This window comes from Rhinoraja longicauda, chromosome 22 (genome assembly GCF_053455715.1).
Source record: "Rhinoraja longicauda isolate Sanriku21f chromosome 22, sRhiLon1.1, whole genome shotgun sequence".
In the NCBI taxonomy this organism is placed as follows: Eukaryota; Metazoa; Chordata; class Chondrichthyes; order Rajiformes; family Arhynchobatidae; genus Rhinoraja; species Rhinoraja longicauda.
The window spans coordinates 8,915,160-8,929,056 of NC_135974.1; positions in this window are offsets into that span (position 1 = coordinate 8,915,160).

Here is a 13,897-nt window from a genome sequence, read left to right on the forward strand (position 1 = left end):
TACTGAATTCTGTTTTGTGGTACATATTGAACATTACTTTTACATTTGTCTTTTTAATCTTTATCCGTGATATCAGATATAAATCTGTCTTAATATTAATGGAAAAGCCAATTTTCTTCATGGGGAATTATATCAACAGTGCCACTAAAAAAAAAAAAGATTTTTTAAACAATTGTTTAGATTCAGTTTTTTTTTTGCTCAGTCCCCTTCAAATGAAGACCCTGATACAATTTTTCCCCAAATCTACTGTTTCTTTGAACTTGGGTTGCAAGAATTGCCATACCTGGCAACAAACTTTTCAAGAGTAATTCCATGATTACTGATTGCTTTGAGATCTGTAATGAATAAGCTATTTAGCTCCTAAATCAAATTAAATGTTGACAAACTAGCAACAAACTTTAAAGAGCACAAAACCAGACCCCTGGGGATTTTCTAATTGTACCAGATATACTAGGCAGCCTGTGGGATTGACAAGAGGATTTCTAAGGACAATGATTTTATCATTATTTCCAAGAGTGTGCAGGACAGTCAAGTCAAGTCAATTTTATTTGTATAGCACATTTAAAAACAACCCACGTTGACCAAAGTGCTGTACATTTGATTAGGTTCCAATAAAAAAAAAAAATGAAAACATACAGTAGCACGCAAACAGTTCACAGCGCCTCCTCAATGAGCCTCAAACGCTAGGGAGTAGAAATATGTTTTGAGCCTGGACTTAAAGGAGTCGATGGAGGGGGCAGTTCTGATGGGGAGAGGGATGCTGTTCCACAGTCTAGGAGCTGCAACCGCAAAAGCGCGGTCACCCCTGAGTTTAAGCCTAGACCGCGGGATAGTGAATAGCCCCAAGTTGGCCGATCTGAGGGACCTGGAGTTAGAGAGGGGGGTTAGAAGATTTTTGATGTGGGGGGGGGAGTGTCCATTTAGGGCTTTATACGTGAATAGGAGGAGCTTGAAGTTGATTCTGTACCGTACAGGGAGCCAGTGGAGAGAGGCCAGAATCGTGGTGATGTGGTCCCTTTTACGGGTACCCGTCAGGAGGCTCGCTGCGGCGTTTTGGACCAGTTGCAGGCGGGACAGGGAAGATTGGCTGATCCCAGTGTATAGGGAGTTGCAGTAGTCTAGGCGGGAGGAAATGAAAGTGTGAATTATTTTTTCTGTGTCGTCGAATTGGAGGAAAGGTTTGATTTTAGCTATGGTTCGAAGTTGGAAGAAGCTGGCTTTTACCACAGCGTTGACTTGCTTATCAAATTTTAATGCAGAGTCAAATATCATGCCGAGGTTTTTGACATGCGGTTTGACTAGGCAGGATAGGCTTCCAAGACTGCCTGTTATCAATTTGATGGAGTCGGGGGGGCCGAATAGGATGACCTCAGACTTGCTCTCATTTAATTGGAGGAAGTTCTGTGCCATCCAACATTTTATGTCCTCAAGGCAGTGTGAGAGGCTGTTTAAATTTGACTGGTTGTTGGGTTTCAGGGGGAGGTAAAGCTGAGTGTCATCGGCATAGCAGTGGAAAGAAATGCCACTGTGATACTGTGATAGTGTGTGGGGATTGCTGATCGGCACGGACTCGGTGGGCCGAAGGTCCTGTATCTCTAAACTAATAATGCACGTGAATTGGCTGCCAATTAAATTCATCCCCTGTACCAACCCACCTGAACAGATAGAGGTGAACATAACTCACAGATGACACCCGCATGTTTTTGGCTCTTTGAAGGCAAGCTGGCTGCCATTTCCCCGACATTACAACAGCGACTACACTTCAAAAATACTTCACTGGCTCTGTGAAGTAAGACATCACAAAAGAATCATTAAAAAGTGATGTACAAGGGAAGGACCATCTACCTGACCTGTCACAGTGCCAAGAAAGGAGTCAATTGAGGAAGAGATAAATTCCTCAAGTGAAATAAAGGAAAGCAAGGCTTATTCTGTGTGTATTAAAGTAACTGGAGCCAAGAACTGCAGATGCTTTAAATCCAAAATAAAGAAAATGCTGGAAGCACTTGTCAAACAGCATCTACAGTAAGAAACAGTCATTGCTTTGAGCCTCGGACATTGTCTAACCTCAGATGCTTCTTCACCCTTGAGCCCTACATGTTTGCTGACATCTGAACATGTCATGATTTACTAAAGCTACTTACCTTTCACTAAAGCTACTGAAATTCTCTATTGATTCTCTTTACAAATGTCTTATGTTGAATCCCTAGATTTGTTGTCATCTCATGAGCTAATCTAATTTTCAAAAAATGTTTTAAAATTGCATTTTACATGATTCATACCTGTGTAAAATCCTTACCAGCAACATCTTATGATCACAAGATTTGCAACGGTGTTCAGGGGATCATTCCCCCCACCACCCCCCTGGGGTCTGGGCGAGTAGCCATAACCATAAAATGAAAAGAGGCCATTCAGAGATGATGTGAGAAAGCACTTTTTCCACATAAAGGCTAATGGAAACATGGAACAATTACCATCAGAAAAAAAAAATACCAATTGTAAATTTTAAATGATGACATTGTTACCTGAAAACCTATTAAAGGAAATGGAACTAGGTTTTGGTTTATTACTGTCACTTGTACCGAGAAACACTTTGTTTCGCATGCTATCCAATAGATCAGCTATACCATACAGAAATACAATCAAAGTCAAATCCCACTACAACAGGGATACAGAGTGATACAGAGTGCAGAATATAGTTCTCAGCATTGAGGTGCATCAGTTCCATAGACCAAAGTTGAATGTTCACAATGGGGAGGAGTTGAATCAGACGGTCCCCCAGCTTATGTAAGGTCTGTTCAGAAGCCTGATAACACAGGGGAAAAAACTGTTCCTGAGTCTTCTTGTGTTTGCTTTCAAGCTTCTATACTCTGCTAGTCTAGAGCAGAGTATCTTCTATACTCTGCTAGTCTAGAGCAGAGTATCTTCTATACTCTGCTAGTCTAGAGCAGGCATGAGAAGGATTGACCGAAGTGGAACAAGTCCTTGATTATATTGGCTGCTTTTCTGAGGCAGTGGGAAGATGTAGATGGAATCAGTGGTGGGAAGTCTGGTATGTGTAATAGACAGGGCTACATCTACAACTCTCTGCAATTTCTTGCAGTTTTGGGCAGAGCTGCTCCCAAACCAAGCTGTGATGCCACCCGACGGCATGCTTTCTGTGTGCATCGGTTTGTAAGGATTTCCTCAGTCTCCGCATCTCTTCAGGAAGTTGAGGATTGGTGTCTTGGCTGTCTATGCCAGATCATCGGTAATATTAACAGCAAGGAACTTGAATCTCCCAACCATTTCCACTTCAGCAGCATTGCTACTGAATGGGGCCATGTACTCCCATGCTTCCTGAAACCAATAACTCTCTTCATCTTGTTGACATTGTGTGGGGGGGGGGGGGTGGAGAAAGAGGAGAGAGAGAGAGAGAGAGAGAGAGAAAGAGGAGAGAGAGAAAGAGGAGAGAGAGAGAGAGAGAAAGAGGAGAGAGAGAGAAAGAGGAGAGAGAGAGAGAAAGAGGAGAGAGAGAAAGAGGAGAGAGAGGGAGAGAGAGAGAGAGAGAGAGAGAGAGAGAGAGAGAGAGAGAGAGAGAGAGAGAGAGAGAGAGAGAGAGAGAGAGAGAGAGAGAGAGAGAAGGGGAGGGAGGGAGAGAGGGAGGGAGGGAGAGAAAAAAAATGGGATGATGTTACAAATCAGCCATGCTCCAATGGAACAATGCAAGAGCCTTCAAGAACAGAATGTATTTCTGTTACTCTCCATAATGACGATGAGATGAGATGAGGGATGAGGTGTGGAAGAAAGATTGAGAGATAGTTGCTGAAGCAAATGGTAAGAAAACAAATCGTACCCAGGAGTTAGAAATGCACTTGTGTGCAATTAGCTAGCAGAGCACCACATTGAGACAAAGTCTCCCCTTGTTTTGAAATGTTAGCTTTCTACTCAGAGGAGAGTCAGAGATATGGTTTTCATGACCTTCCTCAGATTTTTAATGTAGAGAAGAAACTAATGGCCAAGCTATTTAAAGAATGAAACTGGTGCTACCTGGAGTGCACAAGGCAAGAGTTTGGACGACGTGACTCTGGAGCGGGTTGACATAGAGTTCAGGTTACAGATAAGAGTCCTCACTTAGTTAGAATCCTCACTCACGTCATCAAGAAATCTGTGGATACTTTAGATCGGTCGGTGAATGAAATAAAACACAAAGCTTTTTGAAATTGATTTGCACCTGTAAACATGTAAGTTAAGTAGTGGAGACAGGATAAATATGTGTTCAATAAGGCTACTCGTGTTGTAAATATATATGCAACTGAAGCTAGACAAAAAAATCCCAGTGGGTCAGGCAGCATCTCTGGAGAATAGATGATGTTTTGGGTTGAGATCCTTCTTCAGACTTGAGAGCCAGGGGAGAGGGAACCTCGAGAGATATGATAATGGTGCATAGAACAAATTAATGAAAGATATGCAAAAAGATAGTTCAAAGCCAGCAACAATGATCAAGGAAAGGTGGAGCCCACAATGGTCCATTGTTGGCTTGAGAAAACGCGATAACGAGTAATACCAACAGTGAAACTCAGCAGGACAACTGAACTTGACTTCATACAGAGCACAACAAGACTGAGGAATTATGTCTGTCTCATTTACTTTGAGGCTCATGAGGCCGAACCACCAAATTTACATTTCCAGTAACCAACTCTAATCTCATAAAATATAAATGCATAATAAATCACCCTAGTTGTAAGAATGAATGTTTAAGTTGTTAACCTTTTAAGGCCTACCGGGGCCCGTGTGAAAATGAAACCTTAGCTCATGAGCCCATAGCAAGAATCAAATATGTGAGATGAATAATCATAACGATGAAATTAAAAAGCACTATGAATGTCATTCTTTGGTGATTCCGACCTCCGGCACTTGCTTGAGCCAGGTAACCCGAGAAAGGTCAGAAGTTGTATCTCACACCTCAATGCTACTAGAGAGGCGAACCTGCTGGAACTTGACACATCTCCAGAAACAGTTATTGTGAACGTCTGGCTCACTGTTGAGCACTAGCATCATTGTGCAGGGCACAGGAGCCAATTGGGCATTGCAATTGAACAATTGCCAGCACAAAGCAGGCCTTATCCCAGCTCCACAGGAAGGTTGGAAAGGAAAGCAGTTCATTCATTTGGGAGCAGATTTTTCCCCAGCCAGATGAACCACTGAGGAAAGACGGACTCCGGTGGTATGAGCTGTGCACTGAAACCAAATTATCCAGAATGGGGTTGAATTAAAGTTTCTGACACGTTCTGGCCAACATCTATGTGAATATGTCATCAGTCTTAGCCCTCCTTAGAATAGGTAGGTAAAACTGTGCCTCAGGCCTCTCCTTTGCATTTGTTTTAAAAACCATGGTACGCTGCAGGCAAGCAAAAGAATGAAGATAGACACAAAATGCTGGAGTAACTCGACGTATGAAAAGGTACAAAGAACAAAGAAAAAAGGTTTATTTTGTTCTTTTACCCTTTCATAACTCTAGTTTTCCTCTCCCCTGACTCTGAATCCGAAGAAAGGTCTCGACCAGAAATGTCACCTATTCCTTTTCTCCAGAGATGCTGCCTGACCCGCTGAGTTACTCTGGCATTTTGTGTCTATCTTTGGTGTAAACCAACATCTACAGCTCCTTCCCTCACAAGCAAAATAATGAGTTGTTTTATGTAAAGCAACTTAGCATCCAAGATCTATCTGACCATTGTAGATTCCCTGTCCAACTAGCAAATTAATAAAAATTAACCCCCTCTCTCCCCCCCTCTCTCCCCCCTCTCTCTCCCCCTCTCTCCCCCCTCTCTCCCCCTCCCCCCCCTCCCCCTCCCCCTCCCTTTCTCCCCTCCCTCCCCCTCCCCTCCCCTTCTCCCCCTCCCTCTCCCACTCCATCCCCCTCAACCCCCTCTTATCCTCCCTCCTCCCCCTCCCTCCCTCCCTCTCTAGGAGATAGATTTAAACTTTAAAATGTGAATAACTTAAAAAATATAACACCAATTTCAATGAAACTTCTTCCATTAGCACCAAAGGGACGACGGTGAGTATGTTGGGCCTAAAATCGTCGCGCTATTGTTCACCGTTCTGGCTGTAGTTCAGGAACAAACAAACAAACAAATGAGAGTTTTTGTTTATAGATTTCTTGTCTTCTCAATTATCCCCTATCTACACGCCATAATTTCGCGAAGAGTTGAGAAAAGTTCCCAGGAATACCAGGCAGCAGTGATGTTGAATTTGAGGCCTCTGTCAAACACCACCTGTGAGCCAACCAGAGGGCTCAGTGGATAGGCACAAATGCAGGAGTAACTCAGCCGGACAGGCAGCATCTCTGGAGGGAAGGAGTGGGTGATGTTTCGAGTCGACACCAGCCTGAAGAAGGGTCTCGACCCGAAACGTCACCCATTCTTTCTCTCCGGAGATGCTGCCTGTCCCGCTGAGTTACTCCAGTTTTTTGTGTCTATCTTTGGTTTAAACCAGAGTCTGCAGTTCCTTCCTACACACAAAGCAACATGACCATGCTGTGAGAGGGCACTCACTTAATGCTTGTCATTTCTTGCACCAGTTGTCTGCTCCTGAGGCTTCTAAACAAAAGGGAACACTTTGAATTTTTAAGTGTTATTATTCCTTCATGGCATGTGGCTTTGGAGACTGAGTCAGCATTTTATTGCCCGTCCCTAATTGCTCTTGAGAAGATTCAATGTTTCAATGATACTTTATTGTCACATGTACAGTAAAATTCTTTGCTTATGCATATGGAAAAAGCGTGCTGTAGATAAGCACAATCATAGATAGGTGCAAAGGTGCAACGATTATAGTGTAAGAATAGTAGACTTCATCGTGGCAGCACACAGTCATCACATTTCTGCCGCCAACTTGTGCCCTTTAAGTTTCAGAGTTCTTGATAGCACAGCGTCGTATCTTGGCCTTAAAGGCCAGTTGTCCTGTCGGTGGCACTGGGCCAGTGATGCAGAAGTGGACCTGGCCTGACCACTGCTCTACCCCTCCGTGCTGCTGCAGGCTCACTCCGCCTCAGCGGAGCCTCCAATGGCGCCCAACCAACACGATCCACTAGGTTGCAATCCCTGTGGTGGGGGTATACACACCAATGGTGGGGGTATATACACTCTCTTATGGAGAGAGCTCAAGGATTTTAACCCAGCAAAGGCAAAAGAACGGTGACATAATTCCAAGTCAGGATGGTGTGGTGTTCAGAGGGCAACTTCCAGGAGGCGATGTTCCCATGCTTTTTCTGGACCTCCTTTCAGCAGGTAAAAATCATGGTTTTGTTAGGAGCTGTCTCAGGATAGTTGATGAGTTTAGTTTAGTTTAGTTTAGTTTAGTTTAGCTTAGTTTAGTTTAGTTTAGTTTAGAGATACAGCATGGAAACAGGCCCTTCGGCCCACCGAGTCTACGCCAACCATCGATCATCCGTTCACACTAGTTATATGTTATCCCATTTTCACTGCTTCTACATCCTGCAGAATAGTGAAACAAAGCAAAACTCCAGTTCCTTGCGATTTTCCCAAGTGCAAAGGTTGATCCTAGTTCAGATCAGAAGGACTCCACTTACCATGGAGAGCCTGATGGAATTAAAAGTGCATGTACCATTGCAATAAAAGACCTTATCAATTCCCTTCAATGATAATTCGGGTATCTGTGGGCATTTTGTGAAAGAGGGACTGTAAAGTACCGTTCACGTCCCAGTGAACGAGAGCCAAGTAAGTCGTTTTGAAGGCACTTGTCATTTCTCCCATGTAGGATATATGATATTGGTGAGATAATCTATTAATATCATGCTGATTATAATATAGGAGGCAAGGTTTATCTTTGCCCACACTTTAAAATTGCAATATTAAGCATAAAAACAGAGAAAATAAGATAAATTGGCATTTTGTGCATGTTCTGTTACTCAATATGATCTTGGCTGCTCCTCGAGTTAATTTCATATTCCAGCTCCCTCTTCAAACCCATTGATGCCTTTTATATTTAGAAATCTATCTCGTTCTTAAATATATACAGTTAGTTCAGTTACCCGGTGGTGGGAGAGAATTCCATAGTTGCATCACTCTCTGTGGGAAGAGACTTCTGATTATCTCATAGTCATAGAGTCCTTGAACCTTACAGCGTGGAAACAGGCCCTTCGGCCTAACTTGCCCACACCGGCCAATATGTCCTATCTCAATGCTACTCCCACACTCCAAAGACGTACAGGTATGTAGGTTAATTGACTGGGTAAATGTAAAAAAAAATTGTCCCTGGTGTGTGTAGGATAGTGTTAATGTGCGGGGATCACTGGGCGGTGCGGACTTGGTGGGCCGAAAAGGCCTGTTTCCGCGCTGTATCTGAAATATGAAATATGAAAAAATATATATATACTCCGTGCAAACCAAAGATAGACACAAAAAGCTGGAATAACTCAACTGGTCATAGAGCGTCTCTGAAGAAAAGAAATAGGTGACGTTTCGGGTCGAGACCCTTCTTCTTTTTCTCCAGAGACGCTGTCTGACCCGTTGAGTTACTCCAGCTTTTTGTGTCTATCTATGGCAAATGTATGTTCTTAGATACAGCATCCAAAACAGCGAATAATACTCAAGGCATGCTCTCAACAAGCCTCTGCATGGCAAGACATCCATGCCATTCAAAACCTCTTATAATTAAGGTCAACATCCCAGTTACCTTCTTAACAACTTTGTGTATCTTTCTGCTGTCAAAGATAGGACATTTTTACATTACCATTTCCCTATTTATCAACATCTTTTAAATAATACTGCCTTTGTTTTTCCTATCAAAGTGGATTACTTTATAGTTATGTATTTTGTACTACATCTGCTATATATTTGCCTACATGCTCATTTTGTCTAAACTGCCTTGAAACCTCTTTGCATCCCACTCATAGTTCACAATTACGCAGCATTGGCAAACTTATTCCTCTTATCCAAACCATCGATAAATGAAAAACAAACTGCTAGAGGGACCCCATGGGTCAGGTAGCATCGATGGCGGGAAATGGACAGATAATATTTCCCACCCGAAATATCATCTGTACTTTTCCCTTCCTAGATGCTGCCTGACCTGCTGAGTCCCTCCAGCAGTTTGTTTTTTTCCTAAAATTCCAACATCTGCAGTCTCTTCAAGACACCTGCCAGTGTATTAGTCCCAGCCCCATGTACTTTAATTTTGCACGATAGTCTCCTACATGAGATTTAATCAAATGCCTTCTGAGAGCATTGGTACTCCCTTATCAGTTATTTCAGTAACATTCACAAAAAAAATGGATAGTTGGTTTGTCAAGTGCAATTTCTCAGTTATAAATCCACATTACCAATTAGTCGACAATGCTATAGTGTCTCTTACATCCACCTAAATAACTGGTCCAGTGTTTCTGTTTACTGAGCTATCTATTGCACTGCTGTTGTGTCGAACTCCTTCAGATTTAATGTCTACTAGACCAAGTGGACCTGGTGGGCCCAAACTTCTCTTACATTGGTTCAGCACCCTCACCTCTCCCCCTCCCCTCCCTCCCCCACCCCCGCTACCCCCTCCCCCGCCCCCCTTCCCCTCCCCCCATTCCATCCCCCTCAAACCCCCTTATGCTCCCTCCCTCCCCCCTCCCTCCCCCTCCCTCCACCCCCCTCCTTCCCTAGGAGATAGATTTAAACTTTAAAATGTGAATAACTTAAAAAATATAACACCAATTTCAATGAAACGTCTTCCATTAGCACCAAAGGGACGACGGTGAGTAAGGTGGGCCTAAAATTGTCACGCTATCATGCACCATTTTGACTGTAGTTCAGGAACAAACAAGAGTTTTAGTATATAGATGCTCGAATGAAAAGTTTTCCATATGTTTGAAATCAAAATGTATTTTCTGTTTAGAGATCATTCTGATTTGAACTGCCAGCTCTATCATTCACACCTTTAAAATTTCCTTACTTCATTTCTCTCACCATTTTCTCCTTTCATGGCAAATTGCTTTAGTTACATAACACATTGCGCTTTAATAGAGTCATATTCTGTGCCATTCTGTTTCATTCTTAACCAGATAATTTTATGAACTAAAGTTTAGATCACAGCTGTTCATGACTGTTGTATCAATCTTGAGCTCGACATCCTGGTTTAAATCAAGTGGAGATTTTTGTTTTGCAGTAAGTAGCACCCAGAGGAGATATTTTTGTCTATTGTTACTTTTTTAAGTTAAAATTTGTAAAGATCCTGTTGGGACACAGTGTATTTCATTATCCTTTTCTCTGAAATGTTCCCTGAGGAACCGTTATTTACAACTGTCAGGAAGTTATCCAATAATAGTGGCTCCGTACAAAAGGGCAATGGCACTTGGTTTCCTCAAATAGTTCTTCCTCTTGTCCATGAGTGTTGCAAAAGCAATAAAGAACAAGATGCCTTTTCGTAAGTTCATAAGTTCATGAGTTATAGGAGCTGAATTAGGCCATTCGGCTCATCAAGTCCACTCCGCCATTCAGTCATGGCAGATTTATTGTTCCCTCTCGACCCCATTCTCCTGCCTTCTCCCCACTAACCCCCCGACACTTGTACTAATCAAGAACCTATCAATCCCCACCTTAAAAATATCCAGTAACTTGGCCTCTACAGCCGCCCGTGGCAATTAATTCCACAGATTCACCACCCTCTGACTAAAGAAATTCCTTCTCATCTTTATAAAGGTACGTTCTTTTATTCTGAGGCTTTGGACTCTGGTCCTCGACTAATGGAAACATCCTATTCACATCCACTCTAAGCAGGCCTTTCACTATTCGGTAAGTTTGTAACTGAATGGTGCACAGTAACAATACTCTGGCATTCTCATGGGTCATATTTCTTTGACATAAACCTTTCTGAAAATTGATGAAAGAAAATGATGAAAAGGAAGGAGAGACAGAAGAGCAATTTATTTAATGTTTAGAGCACAGAAAAACTGATGAATATTGTAAGAAAAATACTGTTTAATTGGAGAAACTAAAGACAAAGGAGTGTTGGACAAAATACCAAGTGGAACTGCAACCTGCAAAAACCTTAGGGCTGCACAGTGATGCAGCTAGTCGAGCTGCTGCCTCATAACGACAGAGATCCGGGTTCGATCCCGACCTTCGATGCTGTCCATGTGGAATTTGCCTGTTCTTCTTGTGACCACGTGAGTTTTCTTCAAGTGCTCCAGTTTCCTCCCACATCCCAAAGACGTGCAGGTTTGTAGCTTAATTGGCCTCTGTAAACGGCCCCTCGTGTGGAAAGAGTGGATGGTGAAGTGGGATGATGTAGGACCAGTGTGAACGGGCGATCGACGGTTGGCGTGGACCCGGTGGGCCGAAGGACCTGTTTCCATGCTTTATCTCGAAAACGAAACAAAATAAAACGAAAACCTTCAGCTCGAGAGAACAGGTCCGTGGCGGCGCCTAACGGCAGCGGCTGACTAGCAGTCTGTCCGTCTTTTTTTTCCCTTTTTTTTTTTTTTTTTTTTTTGTGTGTCGGTGTTGGGATGGTTTTTATATATATTTTTTGGTTGTGTATGTGTGGGAGGGGGTGGTGGTGTGGGTGGGTGGGTGTGGGGGGGGGGGAACTTTTCTCTTCCTCACGGCGCGGGGTGCGGCTCGGCTGCGGGGCCTAACATCGCCCGCTGCGGCTCAGCCGCTGGACTTTACATCACCCGGTGCGGCTTGGCCGCTGGACTTTACATCCCGGTGCGGCTTGGCCGCTGGACTTAACAGTGCCCGGTGCAGCTCGGCTGCGGAGCTTAACATCGCCCGGTGCAGCTCGGCTGCGGGGCTTAACATCGCCCGGTGCAGCTCGGCTGCGGGGCTTAACATCGCCCGGTGCAGCTCGGCTGCGGGACTTTTCACCGCTGGTGCGGCTCGGCTGCGGGACTTAACATCGCCCGGTGCGGCTCGGCCGCGGGGCTTAACATCGCCCGGTGCAGCTCGGTTGCGGGGCTTTTCATCGCTGGTGCGGCTCGGCTGCGGGACTTGACATCGCCCGGTGCGGCTCGACCACGGGACTTAGCTGCGCAAGGCTTGGTCGCGGGCCTTTCATCGCCCGGTTCGGCTGCGAGACGTTTCAGCGCCCGGTGCGGGGACTGTGCGGGTCGGTCGGGGACGAGCTGTCTGTCCGTGGGCGTGGGGAAGAGAGTGGAAGTTTTGTTGCCTCCATCACAGTGAGGGGGTGTTTGGAGTCACTGTGATGGACGTTTGTGTTGGGGTTATGTGTCTTGTGTTCTTTTTTTTTTTCTATGACTGCTATGTAGTTTCGTTCGGTACTTCGGTACCGAACGACAAATAAAGCTCTGTTATACCTGTTATACCTGTTATGATGCAACTGGTGATAACGTGGAGCAGCTGGTGAAAATTTTGAAAAAGACCTGTCATTAAAGTGAAACGTTCTCAAACAGAATCTGCCAAATTTCTGGAGTAATTTTCTTCAGTGAAATTAGACCATGTAATGTCACCAGTTACGGGCAAGGTAGTAGTTTTAAAAAACAACCTCAGTTTGAAAGGAGCTATTGGGCATCAATTGTTTATATTTCATCTTCAGCATGGATTAGTTTCACAAAAAGTGAGGAATTAAACCAGTGACACAGACCTAAACAGGGCCCAGGACTCAACTCCAAATTAGCCCATTGTCAGAATTGAGTATGGCTCATCCATTATGGCTCATCCATCGGCACGGTAGCGCAGCGGTAGAGTTGCTGCTTTACAGCGAATGCAGCGCCGGAGACTCAGGTTCGATCCTGACTACGGGTGCTGCACTGTAAGGAGTTTGTACGTTCTCCCCGTGACCTGCGTGGGTTTTCTCCGAGATCTTCGGTTTCCTCCCACACTCCAAAGACGTACAGGTATGTAGGTTAATTGGCTGGGTAAATGTAAAAATTGTCCCTAGTGGGTGTAGGATAATGTTAATGTACGGGGATCGCTGGGCGGCACGGACTTGGAGGGCCGAAAAGGCCTGTTTCCGGCTGTATATATAACAGGTATAACAGGTATAACAGAGCTTTATTTGTCGTTCGGTACCGAAGTACCGAACGAAACTACATAGCAGTCATAGAAAAAAAAAAAAAAAAGAACACAAGACACATAACCCCAACACAAACGTCCATCACAGTGACTCCAAACACCCCCTCACTGTGATGGAGGCAACAAAACATATATGATATGATATGATATGATATGATATGATATGATATGATATGATATGATATGATATGATATGATATGATATGATATGATTTAGCTGGAAAGGGTCTAGAAAGATTCACAGGGATAATATCAGAATGGAGGGCTGGATATGCTGAGGCTATTATCTCTGGAGTGCAGGAGGCTGAGCAGTGGCCTTATGGAGAGATACTAGACCAAACCTCTTGGGCTCAAACCTCTCCTGCATTGGTGCAATACACTCCTCCCCCCATCCCCCTCTCCTTCCCCGCTTCCCCTCGTCCCCCCTTCCCCTCCTCCCCCTCCTCCCCTCCCCCTCCCTCCCTCCTCTCCCTCCCTCCCCCCCCCCACTCCATCCCCCCCACTCCATCCCCTTCAAGCCCCCTTATCCTCCCTCCTCCCTAGGAGATAGATTTAAACTTTAAAATGTGAATAACTTAAAAAATATAACACCGATTTCAATGAAACTTCTTCCATTAGCACCAAAGGGACGACGGTGAGTAAGATGGGCCTAAAATTGCCGCGCTATCGTGTACCGTTTTGGCTGTAGTTCAGGAACAAACAAACAAACAAACAAATGAGAGTTTTAGTATATAGATATAGTCACGAGGGGCAACAATAAGGTGAATGGTAACAATCTACTTTTCTCCAGGGTAGCAGAGGCAAATATTAGAGGGCATAGATTTAAGGTGAGAGGGGTAAGATTTAAAGAGAAGCTGACGGGGAAGATTTTCACATAAAGGATG